At 42.8% G+C, this 16,480-nt stretch overlaps 1 long non-coding RNA gene across 1 annotated transcript in view; it reads left to right on the top strand.

Annotated features, from left to right (window-relative positions):
- Positions 1–5,857: 5,857 nt before the first annotated feature.
- Positions 5,858–16,480, top strand: part of LOC120410267 — an 81,311-nt gene continuing 70,688 nt past the window's right edge. Inside the window, exon 1 of the long non-coding RNA XR_005602303.1 lies at positions 5,858–5,935. This is a non-coding gene — a long non-coding RNA (uncharacterized LOC120410267). The remainder of the gene's footprint in view (positions 5,936–16,480) is intronic.

Below are 16,480 nucleotides of genomic sequence, written 5' to 3'. Positions count from 1 at the left end.
CCAAACTGATACTGTCAGTGGTTGTTTAGCTCAGAAAGCACAGGTTGCACCAGAAGTAAGCAGCAGGTCACTGCAAGAGTTGCTGTGTGTTGGGGGGCACCAGAAGTAAGCAGCAGGTCAGTGCAAGAGTTGCTGTGTGTTGGGGGGCAAGAGGCCTAGAACAGTAAAAGTTAATTAAGAATGATTAAAGGCCAACCTGAGATACATCTTGCGAAGGCAAGTAAAAGAAACGACAAATTATTCCTTTGTGACGTGATGTGGAAAGGACCTGTGCATGCTTGGGGAAAGTGATGAGGGGATCATAGGTGTGACCCAAGGACAACATGAATTAAATGAGTAACACTCCAATTTTCAGTAATTCTGACAAAGGAGAATATGGGGCAAACACTGTGTATACAGAAAAGGAAATGACTGCATTTGAGATGAAACAGGAACGTAAGCATCTTGATCAGCTCCAGTCACAGGGACCAGAATATCTCAGAATATTGAGATAGCTGGCATATGAAATGGCAAATCTTACAGGGCGGATTTTTAATTAATCTGTCAAGTTGGTGGTGGCACTGTCTGACTGCAGAATAACAGATGCAGTGCTTCTGTTATCTCTAAGAAAAGGAAAAGGGTGTAATCTAGGGAAATGCAGACCCATTCTTCTGACCGCCACAGTGCCTACAGCTTTGGAGCCAATCTGTAGGAGGGAATCATTAAAAAAACCACAGAGGCAAATGAACAGTGAGGAACAATGCAATATTAGTTAGTCAAAGGCAGAGCATGCCAAAACAACTCAGTATTTCTCTTTGATAAAACAACTATTTTGGATTGAGGAAATGATAGAGATCTTATCGGTCCAGACTATAGTAAAGTACTTGACATAGTGCCATAAGTGAAACTAATAGCTAAAATAGAAGTTACGAAGAAGTTAGAAGGTAGATAAAGAGCTGGCTGATGGGGAGACAAAGGCAGGTTGTACAGAAAGGGAAGGTGTCTGTTTGGAAGAGTGGAATTCAGTAGCTGGCTTTCCTAGTGCCTGAGCTTTAATATACAGGAAGATATCAGCTTCACTGATGCAGCTCAACAGCTGGAAATGCCAGAGAATAACAAAAACTTGCACTTAATAATACACTACACTCTCATTGCACAGTGATTGTGAGCCCAAGATGTTGCAAGTGTGTAAAGACAAATAATACCCTACAACGTATCCAGAAAGAGAAGGAACAGTAATTAGTGGTATGCAGGACTCAGGAGAGATCTCATCTGAAAAATGGAGTGCAATTCTTGCTGCTCACTTCCTAGAAATACGAATTTCAATGGGAACAGGTGAAGAAAAGAGTGAGTGCATGATACCAGGGCCAGGGAGACTCCTAGCCTATGTAGAGAGACTAAGAGAGACTGGCTTTAGCAGCCAGGAAAGTGAAGGATTAGAGTGGCTAGATTTCCTCTCTATAAATCTACTGGAGTCTAAAAATCAGAAGATTATTGCAGCTGAAGGACGTCCCAAGAACAACTGGGTCTAAACTGACCATAAAGGAATTTACCCGAGAAATTAAAAGAAAGCTTCCAATCATCAGAGCAATCAGGTTTGGAAACAGTCTCTAATGGGAGAGGCAAGGAAAGAGGCCAGATTCTTTAAAAATATTTCACTCAAATGAAAGACATTTTGTTCTGTGACTTCCTGTGATAGCACTCAGTGACTGAGAGGCTTCCAGGGCTATATTTACCTAATCACAAATCACTTTGGCAGCATCCATATCCAAGAGGTCTTCTCCACTTTACCTAGATTAAAATCTATGCTTTCAGCCACACCAGTAGAACTCGGTGCAAAACAATGATTCACAGAAAACACCTGGTGGGAGGAGAATGACAGCAGGGAAAGGAAAACACTGTTTCAGCAGAAAGCCCGGGTCCTTCCCTGATGCTGAGGGACATGAGATAACACCACGTTTGCCAGCTGGGGATAAGCCCTGCAATGCTGATGCCAACAAAGGAGCTAAAAGAACTTCCTAAAAGTATAGTAACTGCATATATTTTGTACAGATCCATCATGGAGACAAGCAGAAATAGATTCAACTCCCTCACAGTCTGTTTCTGTTTGCTTTCCTCCTTGAACTGTGACTTTGTTGAGACTGTTCAGATAATAGCTTTTCTTTTTTCTGGATGTTGTTCAGCCTGTTTTTTATCACATAGAAGGTGGTTGCCCTTCTGTTCTATACTCCCCCTGGCCCAAGACATTTTGTGACAGTTCCTCTCTCAGAAACTTTTTACAGGAGAGAAACTGATGTTCAGACTGGTGGGATGACTTGGCTGGAGTTGTTTGGGAAGTCTGTAGTATAATGAATTGTCTAACAAATCCCTACTTCCTGCCTCACCGTAAAGCCAGTGTCTCTGCTACCTTTCTTCTGTGTTTCATTTCCTCCTTCCTTTTTAGTCTGCTTCAGTCAAGCTCATTCATGTGCTCTTCACTCCCTTCTTCTCCTTACCAGCTGAAGCACATGGCTCATGTGCCCTGCTCCTATCCTCTACCCTCTGATTTCCCATGGTTTTTCCATGTGCTTCATCCATCACTCTCATGGCTGTCACAGTTGTAGATCACCACAGCAACAGCGCAGTGGTGTTAGGATGAACACAGAAGAAATTAGTTATTATGACTCCAGCTGAGGCAACATACATGTACAAATGGGAAGAGAGTTTTGGGAGAGCCCTGGATGGATTTTTTGGTTTATACAGTGGATAGAAGCTGATATGACAGACTTGCAAGATCTTGCTCATCATGGGCAAAGCTCACAAAATTAATTCCCACCTTGTGGTCCCCTCAGCAGGCAGCTTTTGCTCTGTGTATTTTCTGCAACACTGCATTTGCTGTCTCCTCTTTGCCACCCCTCCCATGCCAGGCACAGCTGGTGAGTGTAATCTGTGATCCACTGAAGACCATCTGGGAGACAGTGGTGCCACAGAGCAAGACACAAACTTCTGCTGCTGTCACGTGAGCCCATGAGCCGCATGCAGCTCCCATCAGCACAGTGCATGGAAGAGAAAAACAGTTGTCAGAGAAGAAAGCAGTCTTCAGAATCAAAATTTATGTGCAGTGTGGAAGGGGTCTGTCAATGCTGCTGCAGCCCTTTGGGTGAGAGGGCTTGTGGAAGCCTGGTGTTTTTTCTCTGAAGTATCAGAGCTTTTATGTGTTTCAGTTGTGATGAGAATGGAGACCTTTCTCATAATACATGTGTCTTTCCAAGTAGGGAGTCTCAAAACCAACAGTGACATGGTGAAAATGATACCTGACTGTACAGCCAGTTACAGATTCTTGCCTTCCACAGTCTTTGTGTTACTGTCCCATTTATATGGATGTAACTTGATGCACTTGCAGCAATTGCATATAAGGAAGATGACTTAGTTACATATAAATGTGGTCAGTGCCCTTAAGTATTTTGATAAATTATTAATCTTAATGAACCAATTCTTCAGACGAATCAAGTATTTGTCTCAGAAAAGTGTGAGGACAAGGTGCCATGAGCTAACATTTTACCCAGCTAACTCTCGACCTGCAAAAAGATTAAAATGGATCCAAGGATAATGTTATCAAAAGGAATTTAGGGTTTGTGCTACCTGTGCCACAGATATATGTCCCTTGGACACTGCTATAGTGGCCAGAGATTTAGATGTGCTCTCCCCTACCTGCTTCTAAATAGCAAGAAACATAGAGCTGGGTGTTTCACGTCAGTGCTTATGAACTTGCTCTCAAAGATGACAGGTGCTTGGTAAGACATTAAAGATTTTCTACAAAATACAGTGAAAATACACACCAGAAGAAAAGACACCTACATTCCTGCTTGCAAGCAACAAGAAAAAGGAGAGGGAGAAAGAAAATGCTATTTATTTATATAAACATGGGGAAAAAATAAAGGCACATACAAATTTTTTGTCTTTTTTAGTTGATTATAGAGGAAAAGCAGTGAGCTGCATCTGGTTTGTTTTTTTTTTTAAAGACTGAATTGCTAAGAAACACTGCTACACTGCCTCAGTGCAATCCTTTTGGACAGCTTTCTGCCTGCTTTGCACCACAGGCTCTGTGACAAAGCTGGGACCAAAGATCTGTCCCACTCTTTCCCTTATCTCTCCATCCTCTCCTCCAGCTAAGAAATTCACGTGCTATAGTGAGGGCTCCTATCTCACTATCTCCACTACCACACTTCAGTCTTACCCTCTGGAGAGTTATCGCTTTCATTATTGGCAGGGTAATTCAAGGGAAGCCCAGCTCGTATATCAGCTGCTCCTTTGCAAGGCTTTTTGCTCTGTTCAGGGAGATTCTTCTTCCGCAGTAGCTCAATGACTGATGTGGGTTCACCCCTTCTTCTCTGAGGCATGACATCGTGGTAACAGTAAGAGATTCTAACCCTGGGGTTCAGTGGTCAAAAGCAATGTTCCTGTCGTGTGATCCTCTCCTCCCTGTAAGTGTATTCCGGCTTGGCCTCTGTCACCAGGCTGCCTAATTGTCACATCCCCTTCTCCATCAATCATTTCCGGTTGCTGGTTTCCTGCTACCCTTTCTTTGGCCTGTGATTAAAGTATCTGTGGGAATTCACTGGCTGTGGGACTGTCATCACAGGCTTTAATGAGTATGTGGTGATGTGGCAATGCATCACCTTGTAGTATGGGGATACAGCATAAGAAACAGCAAGGGAAAGTGGTGAACTGAACTCCAGCAAAGGTTGTGTCAGCTCAAGGCAGCCACAACATCTGTACACATTTGTCCATAGTCATGCTTGGCTCCTCTGCTGTGCTCTCCTGCACTGCTCCCCACCAGGCGGGAGAACCTGCAAGGGTGAAAGAGAATCTCAGTGAGGAGACCCCACAGAGATTTTGCTATGTCGATTACAAAACCTACCCAGCTGTCACCAGCTTTTTGCTTGTAGTTTTGATTGCAATTACTGATTTGTTCCTAAAACTGGGGGCAGATGTGAGTAAGACAGTAATAATATCTTTTCTCCTCTTCCCTCTGTAAGAAGGAAAAATGGTCACGAACTTGGAGCTCCAACTTGACAAGGCCAGAAGCTGTGTGGGACTCCTTGTTGAAGAAAGACTGTCTTGCTCTGTGGCTGCTTCTGCTCTCCCACTGTCAGAAAATGTCCTGAGCTCAGGAACATCTCTGCAGTAGAAGTGTAGATCATGAAACTTGGTCTTGAATGGACCAAGTTTCATGCAGAAAAACAATTTTGTTTCAAGATAATAATAAACCTTTCACAGGACCACACAGAGGGATAGGGAAAGTTTGCATGTTCAGCTTTGCTGCCCAAAGCCAAGAACTCCCCCAAGGTTTCAAAGGTTTTGAAGATAGGTTGTATGATATAACTAGAAGTTTGTACTTTCTGACCAGCAGTTTTCCTCATAAACTGGCCTAGATGGCATTCAAGTACATGGCAGTACCACACATGCACCGTGCCGTGACTATGAGCAAAAACAATGCCATCAGGCTTGCAAGCACAGCAAATCTCCCCAGCCAAATCCGGACTCCCCTGAAGTCTTTTTCTGTCTTGGATTTCAACAGAGCCAGAATTTTTCCCCTGCATCTACTTTCATTAGATAACCTTTTTCAATCCTCCTAACTGTTTCTTAGCCAGCCGGCATCCCAAACCATCTGTCTGACCAGCACCCTCTTCCCATTTAGATCCCTGTCCATCTTCTGCAAGAAATCACTTATTATGAGTTACTGCTTTTGCATTATGTAATTGTTTTCAGTATTTGTAGGGCCTTTCCTAATCTGTCTGGCTATGCTATGTCAGCCTAAACCATGTCTCTGTGTTTGTTGCAATTCCTCTCTCAGATTGTGTCCCAATAACTCCCTTTCCCCTCCATTCCCCCTGCAGTGAGATTTCAGGTTTGTGAGGAGAACCAGCAGGACTGGGCCCACCAGAAAGCTCCAGCTCACATCTGCTTCTCATGGGTGAGTGCCCCCATCCCTTGATGTCTATGGAGATGAGCATGCATGCCCACAGAAGCATCCCATGGAGCTGTTCCACTTAACCCTTTGCCTTCCTTCCAGAAAATCTGTCTGGATCACAACCCTGCAGTGGGCACCAAGAAAAACTGTCCCGAAGGTTGCCTTTAAAGCCGTGAACTGATGATGTTGTCAGCACATAGTGTTCATTCCCAAGTCATGAAGTTTATTCTGGGACCACTTGAGAGCTGCAAAGCTCTTCCCTTGCCAGGAAAATATCTTTGCTGTTGAGCTCTCCTTCAGATTCTCTCCACATGCCACAAAGGAAATGTTCAGAAACCTAATCTGAGGGGGATTGAGCTGCAAGTTCTCCTTGTCTCCATCAGCTTCATGGGGCCTGAAATCTGAGGGTGCTATAGGAATCAGGCAGCCTTTCTAATGCACACCATCTGTGTTACATGCCTCCAGCAGTGAGGCAAGCGCTCATGTGTCTCTATTGCTTCAGTCTCCCCCCTTGCTGGTACCCTGCTTGCTTAGAAGGACCCTATTGCCTGTAGCTAGGACTGCTGCTAGGCAAGCAAATAGGAATGACATGCTCTTCCCTTGGGGTAAGAGTGAGAGGTGAAGGATGGTCTTGTGACTGAGACACTGAGCTGTGACTCAGAGAAATAAAAATTTCTGTTCTAATCTCTATTGCTCAATTCTTGCGTGAGCTTGACAAGTCACAGTTACTGTCTCAATTCCTGGTTTTGATCTGGGGAAGATAATGGCTTCTCGTTCCTTTGTATATCTGTGTCAGTGTTCAACTTTTTTGTGCCACAGACTTCCCTCAGCAGTACGTTTGTGTGCCATGAAGCACAGCTGGCCCTTAACTCTGGGCGAGCCTTTAGGAGTTGTTATGATATCCCTAAGCAGAAACAGGAGTGGAGCCTTTGAAGTGGAGCATGCGTGGGCAATGCACTAATCCTGACAGCTTCTTGCTGGTCCTCTTCTGTTGGTTCTGTTGGTCAAAGACTCATCAAAGGCTGGCACAGTCTCTTGAGTGTGAACCCCCTGGTCTGAGCTGCAAATAACTACCACAGCCTCAAGTGGATGAACACCAGGTGCTAAACATTCACTGTCAGATGCTGCATTGTAAGTGAAGGCAGAGAGTTAACCTGCTTTGTGTACCTCATCCAGAATGTCGAGATGTGCTCTCAGTTCTGCTGACACAGACCTGAGGAGAAAAGCTAAATCAAGCTATATAACCCTCATGACAGAGGGCTTATGTGCCATCATTTGGAAGGCCATAGAAGTGCCAAATGCCTGACAACATTTGGAAAGGAGATGATGGAGCAAAGCAATGTCTGTTTTGGAAATGATATATAAAATTCCTATAATTATATAGGGGGGTGTCTAAAGAAAGGAAGTCACTTCTGCAAGACAGACAGCACACAGAAATCAGGTGGGAGGTGAAGGGAGAATATGTGTCCATGAAAAAGAGATGTTTCCTCAGTAGGACTCACCTGTTGGTAGGGTCTCCTTGGGCCATATGATCCCAAACTAAATCATCTATTGAGAAGGACTTGATGTCACCCAGATAGCAACAGGAGGGTAAAGCCCTGTATAAATGGGTACAAGAAAAAAGTAGTTTAAGGGTGTGACCCTGTAAGATCCTGCTTCAGAATCTAAACCTGGGTCAATTCTTCTATACCCTGAGCAGAACAAGGCCTGTGCAATGGGACAAGGTGAATTGTGAGGGCCAAACTGGAGGGAGGACAGCAGAGATCTTGTAAAAAAAATGAATGGAAAAAAGGAGTAGGGATGAGAAGGTTTGAGAGAATGGGGTGAAGGAATGAAGTTAGTTAGGAAAAGGAAAAGACAAAAAAATTCAGAGGAGGTGAAAAGACAGATTTTTAGTGGCCAGTGGAGATGCAATTGTTGAGCCAGGTGTACCTAGAAGCGTACCTTGAAAGATGTATCTGTGGCCCACCTGGTAGGCCTTGGAGAGGAATATCTTATATATTCCTCTTACCTTTTGATCTGGATTGGGAAAAGAATATTACTAAGGTTCAGCTCTCTTCTTTGGCATCCCTGAATACCAGAGCAAAATAAAACCAAACTGTTTTCCCAAACATGCTTCTAAAGGGTAACATTTTCTCAATGTTTTGAATTCCTTAAACTCCTTTCTCTGATTTGAATAATCCCTACAAAGCCATGTAATTTCAGGTATATCTTGCTGACAGCAAAGGCAGATTTAGGCAATGAGACAGCTTTACAGAGATATCCTAAGCCCTGAAGGACAAGGTCTTTCATCAGGAAATAGTTTCGCAGGCTCTTCCTGTTGTTTTTTTATAGGCCATTTTGAAACTCGCTTAGATCTAGTATGAAGCTTGAGTCTTTGCTTCAGTCTTTCACCCAAGCCAGCCACTCACTGATTCTTCCTACTCAGAATATTTTGTGTGTGTGTGTGTGTGTGTGTGTGAGGTTCCTCAAGAGCTACAGCAATTACCATCAGATTTCCTTATTTTATATATATAAGTTTCTCAGTAGTCAGAGGTTCTATGTTAGAGTTATGGGCTTAACGAAAGTTCAGCTTTCTTTTTACTTAGTGTAACTTTCCCTGATGGTTGCTGAGAAGAGCTTTAAAACATGGAAGTTATAAGTTTAAAAGCCAGAAAAAAATTTAAATAATTTTGAAAAAATGGTTTTACATGAATGCCATCATTACTAGTTGCCTAATTTGTGATTTTTAAACAGATTGTGTTTTTCAGAGATTCTGAAAAAGGAAAATGTGATGGTAGCCAGTGTATTTGTGTAATAAATTTTCTGCAGCATTTTAAGATAGCTTAGGCAAATGTGTGATACAAACTGTCAGGTTACTTTCTTTCTGTGTATTTTCTTCCCAAAAGCTGTTCACTTTGAAATAGAGTGGCCAAGACAAGCAAAAAACCTCACAGCTCACTAATGGAAGTGAAGCGGAGAGCTTTTTAGCATTAGGGAATCTCCATAGAAAAAACTATTCCATTGTCTGAATGGATCACACTGGGATTGCACATGTGCTCTGGCACTTCCGTCAGCACACCTCCCACTTTTAAAAAGCCTTAAAATGTTGTGGTGTGCTATGACAACATGTCAGAAATTGTGCTACCCAGGCTCAGGAGTTGCTTTTGGCTCTGACTCCTGCAGAGTGCCCTGGTAATGCACAATGACATGGCTCCACACATCCAGGTGTTTTACTCGACTTTCCAGACAAGCAACAATGTCCAACCCCAATTAATCTTTGACTGTAGTAGCAAAACCAATCAGACCCTAAAATATTTCCTGACTAAATCAGCAACCTATACTTTTGCTTTTACCATAACATAATTCATTAATAACACTTTATAGCTTTCACTATGAAAGCATCCCACTGGCTGTTACAGGCCACACCACACCTTGTGGAAATACAATTGCAGAACAACCACCATGCATGTGGCTTGGTTCTCAAATGTTCCCCTTCCACTTTCATCTGGTTCCGGATAGAAAAAAACAGCTCTCAACATGAGGTTGATGAAACTCGTTGCTTTCTCCTTCCTTGCAACATGAAGTGTGTGGTAATATAATCAATAGGAGGGACTGTCCAGAATAGCAGGGGTGCAAAAATAGTAAGTCCTCTGTGACTCCCTCCTGTTCCACAGTATAGTTGAGGCAGGGGCTCTCTTGCTTCACTGCTTGTGCAGAAGTCACTGTAGATGGTCAGGCACCATGTCAAATACTCCACATCTACCAGGAACCCAGATCCTAGCTCCTGTGCAGTCTGCAAAACTAGAAATCAAATCCACTGAGCAACAACAATAGATGTAGTTGCTCAGCTAGAAGGCTAGACTCATAATCAAGAAAGAAATGAAAAATGATTGAAATTAAAAGCATTTATCTTAAAAGCCCATTGGACACTATTACCCAGGCTATCTGGCACCACAGTCAGTCTCCATCATGACAGCATCCACACAAGCTGTAATCAGGAGCAAGTGGTCACACTGGTGGCTTCGTTCCACACCTCCCAGGCTACAGCACAGTAATAACAGCATCTCTTGCATTTTTTATTGTCTGCAGCCTTAGAAACACCAGCAGAAAACAAAATGGTATTAAAAAGGCTCTACCAGTGAGACAAAGCTGATTTGTGACCTAAAGGGGATATGAGTACAGATATAGATGGTCATTTTGGTGTGTGCTTGACTCAAGTCCCACAGCCATCCACACTCTTTCCACGTTGGTGCCTATCTGGGCCCATTTTCTGGCATTTCTGGTGTTTTTCTGGCCCACCTTGGTGCACTTGAGAGTTGGCACCACAGAGAGCATAGGGGTGGCCTGAAAAAGAGGGAGGAGTGCAGTTATCCAAGCCTGGAGAGGACACAGAAACAACGCTTGGCAGGAATACAGAAGTCTCAGTAGAGAGAGAGAAGGCGTGATGAAATCAGCAGATGGTGGAGGGCCAAAGCTCTTGGAACCCAGGATTTATGATGTCCCACCACTTACGAGAAGGGCGGACTTTTTTTCCTTTTTTCCTAAATAGATGGTATATTATGACAAGACTCCCTTGGCAGTGGATTTGCATGAATAATGTGGCTGTACTGTACCCAAGTAAATCATTTTTTTGTTCTCAAACATTCCCAAATGGTGTTTGTGCAATTCTGGAGTCTTAAAATGCTACCTGCCTGGCAAAAGCTTGACAGCAGTAATCAAAAGGAAGTGATGCATCCTGTAGGACAGGAAACCCCCTCCAGGGCTGCAAGAATGTGGAGATTCCAGGGCTGCCCAGAAGAAACTTCACCCACTGTGGATCTGAAGCTACTTCTTGGTTGACAGCAGCTGTTGGGTACTGTGTGACACCATGACAGACCAAATTGCTTCAGGAAATAGAAAACTGTCAAGCAGATGCTGCTAGGACATTCGTGGTGGGAGGAAGTACTAGGGATTTTTATTTAGGTACACCATTTTCAATAGTGACACTCTGTAAAAGGCGTTTTTAAAGAGCTGCTCTGTCGTCGCTTTTACAGAGCATCAGAAGGCAGCTTCAGGCATGTAAAGCTGCAAGATACCATGTGAGAGCATTGGATCAACACCTGAGCAGGGTTCCCTTTGAGGCGTCCTGTCCAAATACTGATAAATGGAACTCAAAAAGAATGAACAAGCAGGACCACAGGAAAGTGGAATAAATAAGCAAAGTATTATTTCAAGTCAGTGAGAGAATAACTAAAAGAAACATGCTGAGCTATTTATTTCTAAAATCTCAGTCAGAGAAACCAGTTACCAGGCAGCAAACACCTCATAAGCTGAGTATCTCTAGAAAGCAAAATGCTGTGTAAAACTGGTTTGTAATGAATTAAACTGGAAATTTTTATTTTTTATTTTCAGTTTAAGGTTCTATCATTGTTAACAGGAAAAACAGAGCAGATGCTGTGGTAACTTGAAGCTTCTGGTGTGACTAAGGTACTTAAAGTGGCCCATATGGATTCCAGACCACCCACCTATCCACCCCAGCCCTCAGTCAAGTCAAAACAAAGCATTACATTTTTGAAGAGTTGCAGCTATGGCAAAAAATATAGGCCTCTAAAAAAGCTCGTTATTAGACACTGCCAAGATAGATTTTCGATGATCGTTTCTGTTAATTTGGCAACATAAATAAAATACCAGTATTTTTTATTATGGTGCGTGATGTGAGGTGGAGGCTCTTTGGCAGGTATTTCTCTTCAGTGCTCGTCTCTCAGGCGTAGGAGATGCAGGGGCAGGGCATGGTGGCATCTTCTCCTAGCTGCAAGTTCTCACACATGCATCTCAGTGAGCCAGATTCTCCTCTCTACAATGTGGTAAAATGGGAATAGTCTCCTAGAAATTACTGGTACAGAGCCAGCATGAGGTCATCACTGAAATGTGACGTCATGGGCAGCTGCTCCTTACAGAGTAGCAAGAGACACCCTGCTCCCAGACAGTTGAGCTCCTACAGGAGAACAAAAAAGCCTGTGGTGTGTGACCAGGACTACTGCTCCTGCACGTTCCAGATGGTCCACCGTGAGATTTTCTAACCCAAATCATCTAAGAGCTTAATTGCCATTTACATGTAAAATTAGACTCCTAAGCAATTTTTGCTATGCCTGCAATTAGTTCTACAGCTGTTAGGTTTCTTGTTTTGAAAGCAGTGCCTTTATTATATCCCCAAAGATGATGCTTTTCCCAAATGTGGCTTGTTGGCTGAAGTTAAAGTGCCCGGTGCAGGGTCAGTCAGTGCTGTCCTCAGAGCCTGATACAGTGCCCTGTGAGACATCTTTGTGGAGCATTTCTGGAGGCTGTCGTGGCACTCAATAAACTCTTGTATCAAATTCTCAAGGCTCTATTTTCAACAGGTGTTGTTTCATTATAGAGGGCAGAACCTGTGATTTTCTGACTCTGAAGGCCTTGAGGTCCCAGTGCACCTCTGTGCTCAGGCTTCTATTGGGGCACATCATACTCTTACTTTCTGCTCTTATGGGATTCCTCTTTCTTTAGCCCAAAACTTTTGAATAGGATGAGCTCTACAACACATTCTACATCATGTTAGGCTTGTTTGGATTTTTTCAGGTCCGGGTCTGACAAAACCAGATGAAGAGGTTGAGCATTTCAAGGAGACACTGATAAGAGTGATTAGTTTTACACAGAAAAAAAAAAAAAGAAAAGAAGAGAAACAATAGGAATGTTAGTTTTATACCAGGAATCAAGAAAAGTTTGGGTTTTTTTATCTATAGATCTTTTCTGTAATCACCTGAGGCGATGCACAGAGGTGTTTTCCTGTCTTTGGAGCTGTTCAGCTGACACTATCCTTGTCCTTGCTGTCACCTTGTGGCAATAAAATAGGGAAGATTCATAAGGTAAGTCCCAGCTGAAAAGTGAAGGAATGTGGCACAAACTGTTGCTCCTCTGGCTGCTGTGGGATGAGGTGGCTGTGGGTCACACATCATCCCCATGGCTTCAAAGAGCTGGCAGGAGCAGATGCTTCTGGGCTCATCCCAAGTCATTGACTACCCACCTGCCTTCAGCTTTTGTCCCAGCCAAGCTCCTCCTTGAGGCTGTGGAAAGGATTCCTCAGTAGATGGAGGGAGTAGAAGTGACATTTGTAGGGCCAGGGCTAAAGGATCAGAGCTTGTGGGAGCAATTTTGAGCTATTGGAACTAGACTCACCATCTGTTCCAAAATAATGGATAGCACTGCAGAGTAGTGTATTTCCCTGATGAGAGGATATTTTAGCATCCTCCACAAGCAGTCAGATCTTTGAAACCTGATGCAATGAATTCCAGCTGCTCATGACAGAGAAGACACAAGCCTGTAAGAGGGTCATGGAAGGGCAGAGTTTGGATCTTTTTTGCTAAGAAGAGTTATTAAGAGTGGAGCTTTTTATTTCTGTCATTTTACTTGCACATGAGACACTCAGAGATGTATCTTAAGACATGGATAGTGACTCAGGAACATCAGACAGGCCAGAACAAACTCTTCAGCGAAAGAAGAGAGGGTGAGAATAGCTGGAGCAAGTACAGCTCAAGGTCAGCTATGTGGAAGAGAAGCAAAAGGGCTGTAGGCTTTGAAGGCCAGTGGCTCCTGGGTGTAACTTCTGCCTGCTTTTCTGAAGTGGGACTGTAGGAAAGGATCCTGCATGTTGTGACAATATTTCATGTCAGCGAGTTTTGGGAAGCTCTCCAAAACTCTGACAAGCCAAATAGCAAGAACTCTGATAGAGGAATCTCCAAGTGTTGGAAATTATGTGGTTTGTCTACATAGAGAAATTGCAGTGGCTTTAAATATCCTGGAGTTAAAGCTCTGTGATCTCTACTGTGAATGAAGATTATATTTGTATAAAGGTGTATGATGCCAATACAACCATTTCAGTATGTGGAGGGGGAAAAAAGAGAGAGAACACACTTCCATCTGAAATAGTTATGCCTGTAGAAGAAACAAATGGCTTGGAACTACTTAAGCAGAATATGTTTATCATACCAACTAGCTCCAAAAGGCTGCATTATAGTCATTGGGAGATGAAATTTATATCCTAGACAAAGACTAGATTTGAGATTGTAATAAACTGGGTATGTCCTTTCTACTGGTTTCTGCCATACGTGCTAGCTCTAAGGGGCTGGAGGAAACTGGCCTGAAAGAGGGATCATTTTCTTTTTTTTCTAGTTCCTCAACAGACATGGCTGTGGAATTCTTTATTGGCAACAGTACATATGATAGCTTCAGATTAAATTTATTCAGATACACTTAACATTTTTGCTCAAGTCCGACAGCTTCCCAAGCAGATATGAATGATTCTGGAGTTTCTCAGATCTTCTGAGCTGAAACAACTTTTATGGGGCTAGATGGGCTGACTATATGGAGGTGTATAGTACCTTTCTGTACATTCATGTCTGGAGTTGGGCTTGAGCTCCACTTCAGTGGAGTGTAAAGTGATAGTGGGCTACCAGCATATTCCTAGATTAGCCTGAATTGATTTCATTTGCCTATTTCTGAATAGAATTCAGAAAACATTTTTCTAGGCAGCAGTGAAAGCAAGGGACTTCCTCATCTGCACCTGCACCCTCCTCTAGGACATCTTCTGCAAATAGATGTCACAGAGATGGCTGCCCTGGTAAAAAATAGTGTCCCAATATAGTATCTCCCAAGGACCTAGCAGAGGAGGGGGAAAAAGTCAGGTGAGGGGATGGGGTAGAGGTCTCCAAATAGATAATTCAGCTGATGCAGTGGCTGGTGTTCTGAAAGGGAAACTTTGACTGCCTGACTGCCAGTTTCCCTCTCTGGTTAAGAGCTGAACAAAGAGTTTCGATGTTGCTTCTTCGTGATGTTGATGTTTCTCCACCTTTCATAAACCTACAATTACATGAACTCACTAAATAGTCACTAAATTTTGTCTCCCTTAAAGCTATAATACTTTAGCAAAGTTGTAACCAGTTTAGAGTAATGCTACTGAATTTATCGAAATCTCTCTTCTAGCTCATGTGACTTAAAACAATGTTACAGATTAGTCTGGGTGCAGATAAATGCACATTATTCTGGTTTTATATAGAACAACAAAGACCTGGGTAGCTCAGTAACCTACATGCAGGAAAAGGAATATAGCTTAACTCTCCCACAGCAAATTGCTGTGCTTGACTGTGGCAACCCCACCTCACTTTCTTCCCTGTAATGAGACCAGACCTGCTCCAGTCCAGGGCTTACATATTTCTGAATGACAGACAAAAGCTAAAGGTTGAGAGCAGCTTTCTTGCTTGCACTAGGAAAATTGAAGTCCACAAAGTAAGCAGCTTATCATCTGAAATATTTATGTATTCATCCCTATAAAAGCACCTATCTTCTCTGCAAAACTACAGTGAAGCAAAATGCACTTCCTACTGCCTAGAATGGCTATCAAGGGCATCCTAATTGATTATTGTGAATTTCAAAATATTTTCTTTTTTAGTTCTCTTTACTGCATCTTTTGTCGTTAGAGAGCAGGTCAGCCTTCCTGGAGGGCACACAAAACCTCACTGAATGCAATGCATACAAACAAGGTCCATGGCAGAAAATGAGTTCCAGTGTCAAAGACTTTGCATCGAAATTTTCTACCCAGTGGACCCTTTTTACTCAAGTTTATTTTGATATTTGATAAGTTTAGGACAATGAAAAAAAGCAGAAGTACACAGATCAAAATCCTAATGCATTTCTTGGGCTAGTCTGTGTCACAGTGGACGCTTAACAACTGGAATGACGGATGGAAAGGGAAGGAAGATACAATAATTTAAGCATTAGTCCAGGTTTCAAAGACCTGTATTCTTAGCTGTCAAGTGATCTAAGTTTCTCCATTCCCCACCTATAAAACACTTTTAACAGCTGTAGCCTTTTTCTGTAAGAAGTCTTATGAAAGTGAATACACCAGCAGCAAGAAAATGTCTGGGTATCATACAGCTGGGTAAGCCAGTAATGCAAGCAATGTATTGAACAGTGTATTGAACAAAGCATTTTTCCATTTGCCTTATTGAACTATGGGTCACAGAAATGGTGAAGTAGTGTGATTTTCCTCTTCCAATCAATGTTGAATTGATTACCAGCATTTTTGCATTTTTTGTAGCCTTCTGTAGTCCTTTCTAGTTCCTTTCCAAGCCAGAAGATAACTTAGTTGTGCCTTCTGTACTTTGCACACCAGGTACACAACATCAGGACATGTTGAAGAGGTGGTGAGAAAATGTTGTGCAGAGCCATGAGGGAACAGGAAATTTCCCCTGATGTCTCTGTCTGCTTGGTCTGCTGGAGAAAACCCAGAGCACTGAAGTATCTATAACTCCAATGTTTCTCGCTTGAGCTGTTAGGAACTTGATGAAATTGCAAATACTCTCATCCACTCTTCCCTAAAGCATCTCTCTAGCCTTGGCTAAAATTGCAGCAAACGCTTTCTTCGCTTGGAGGGAAAATAAGAAGTGAAGGCAAAAAGTGGGAAAAGAAAATTGTCTTTAAAATGTAGTTGGAGCTGATGCAGTAAATTCGGCTACTCGGTTGCTGCTTTGCAATTGTTTGTTGTTTCTGCCATCACCC

This window comes from Corvus cornix, chromosome 1 (genome assembly GCF_000738735.6).
Source record: "Corvus cornix cornix isolate S_Up_H32 chromosome 1, ASM73873v5, whole genome shotgun sequence".
NCBI classification, from domain to species: domain Eukaryota; kingdom Metazoa; phylum Chordata; class Aves; order Passeriformes; family Corvidae; genus Corvus; species Corvus cornix.
Note: the sequence above shows the minus strand (reverse complement) of the source record. Positions and strands in the feature narration are given on the sequence as shown.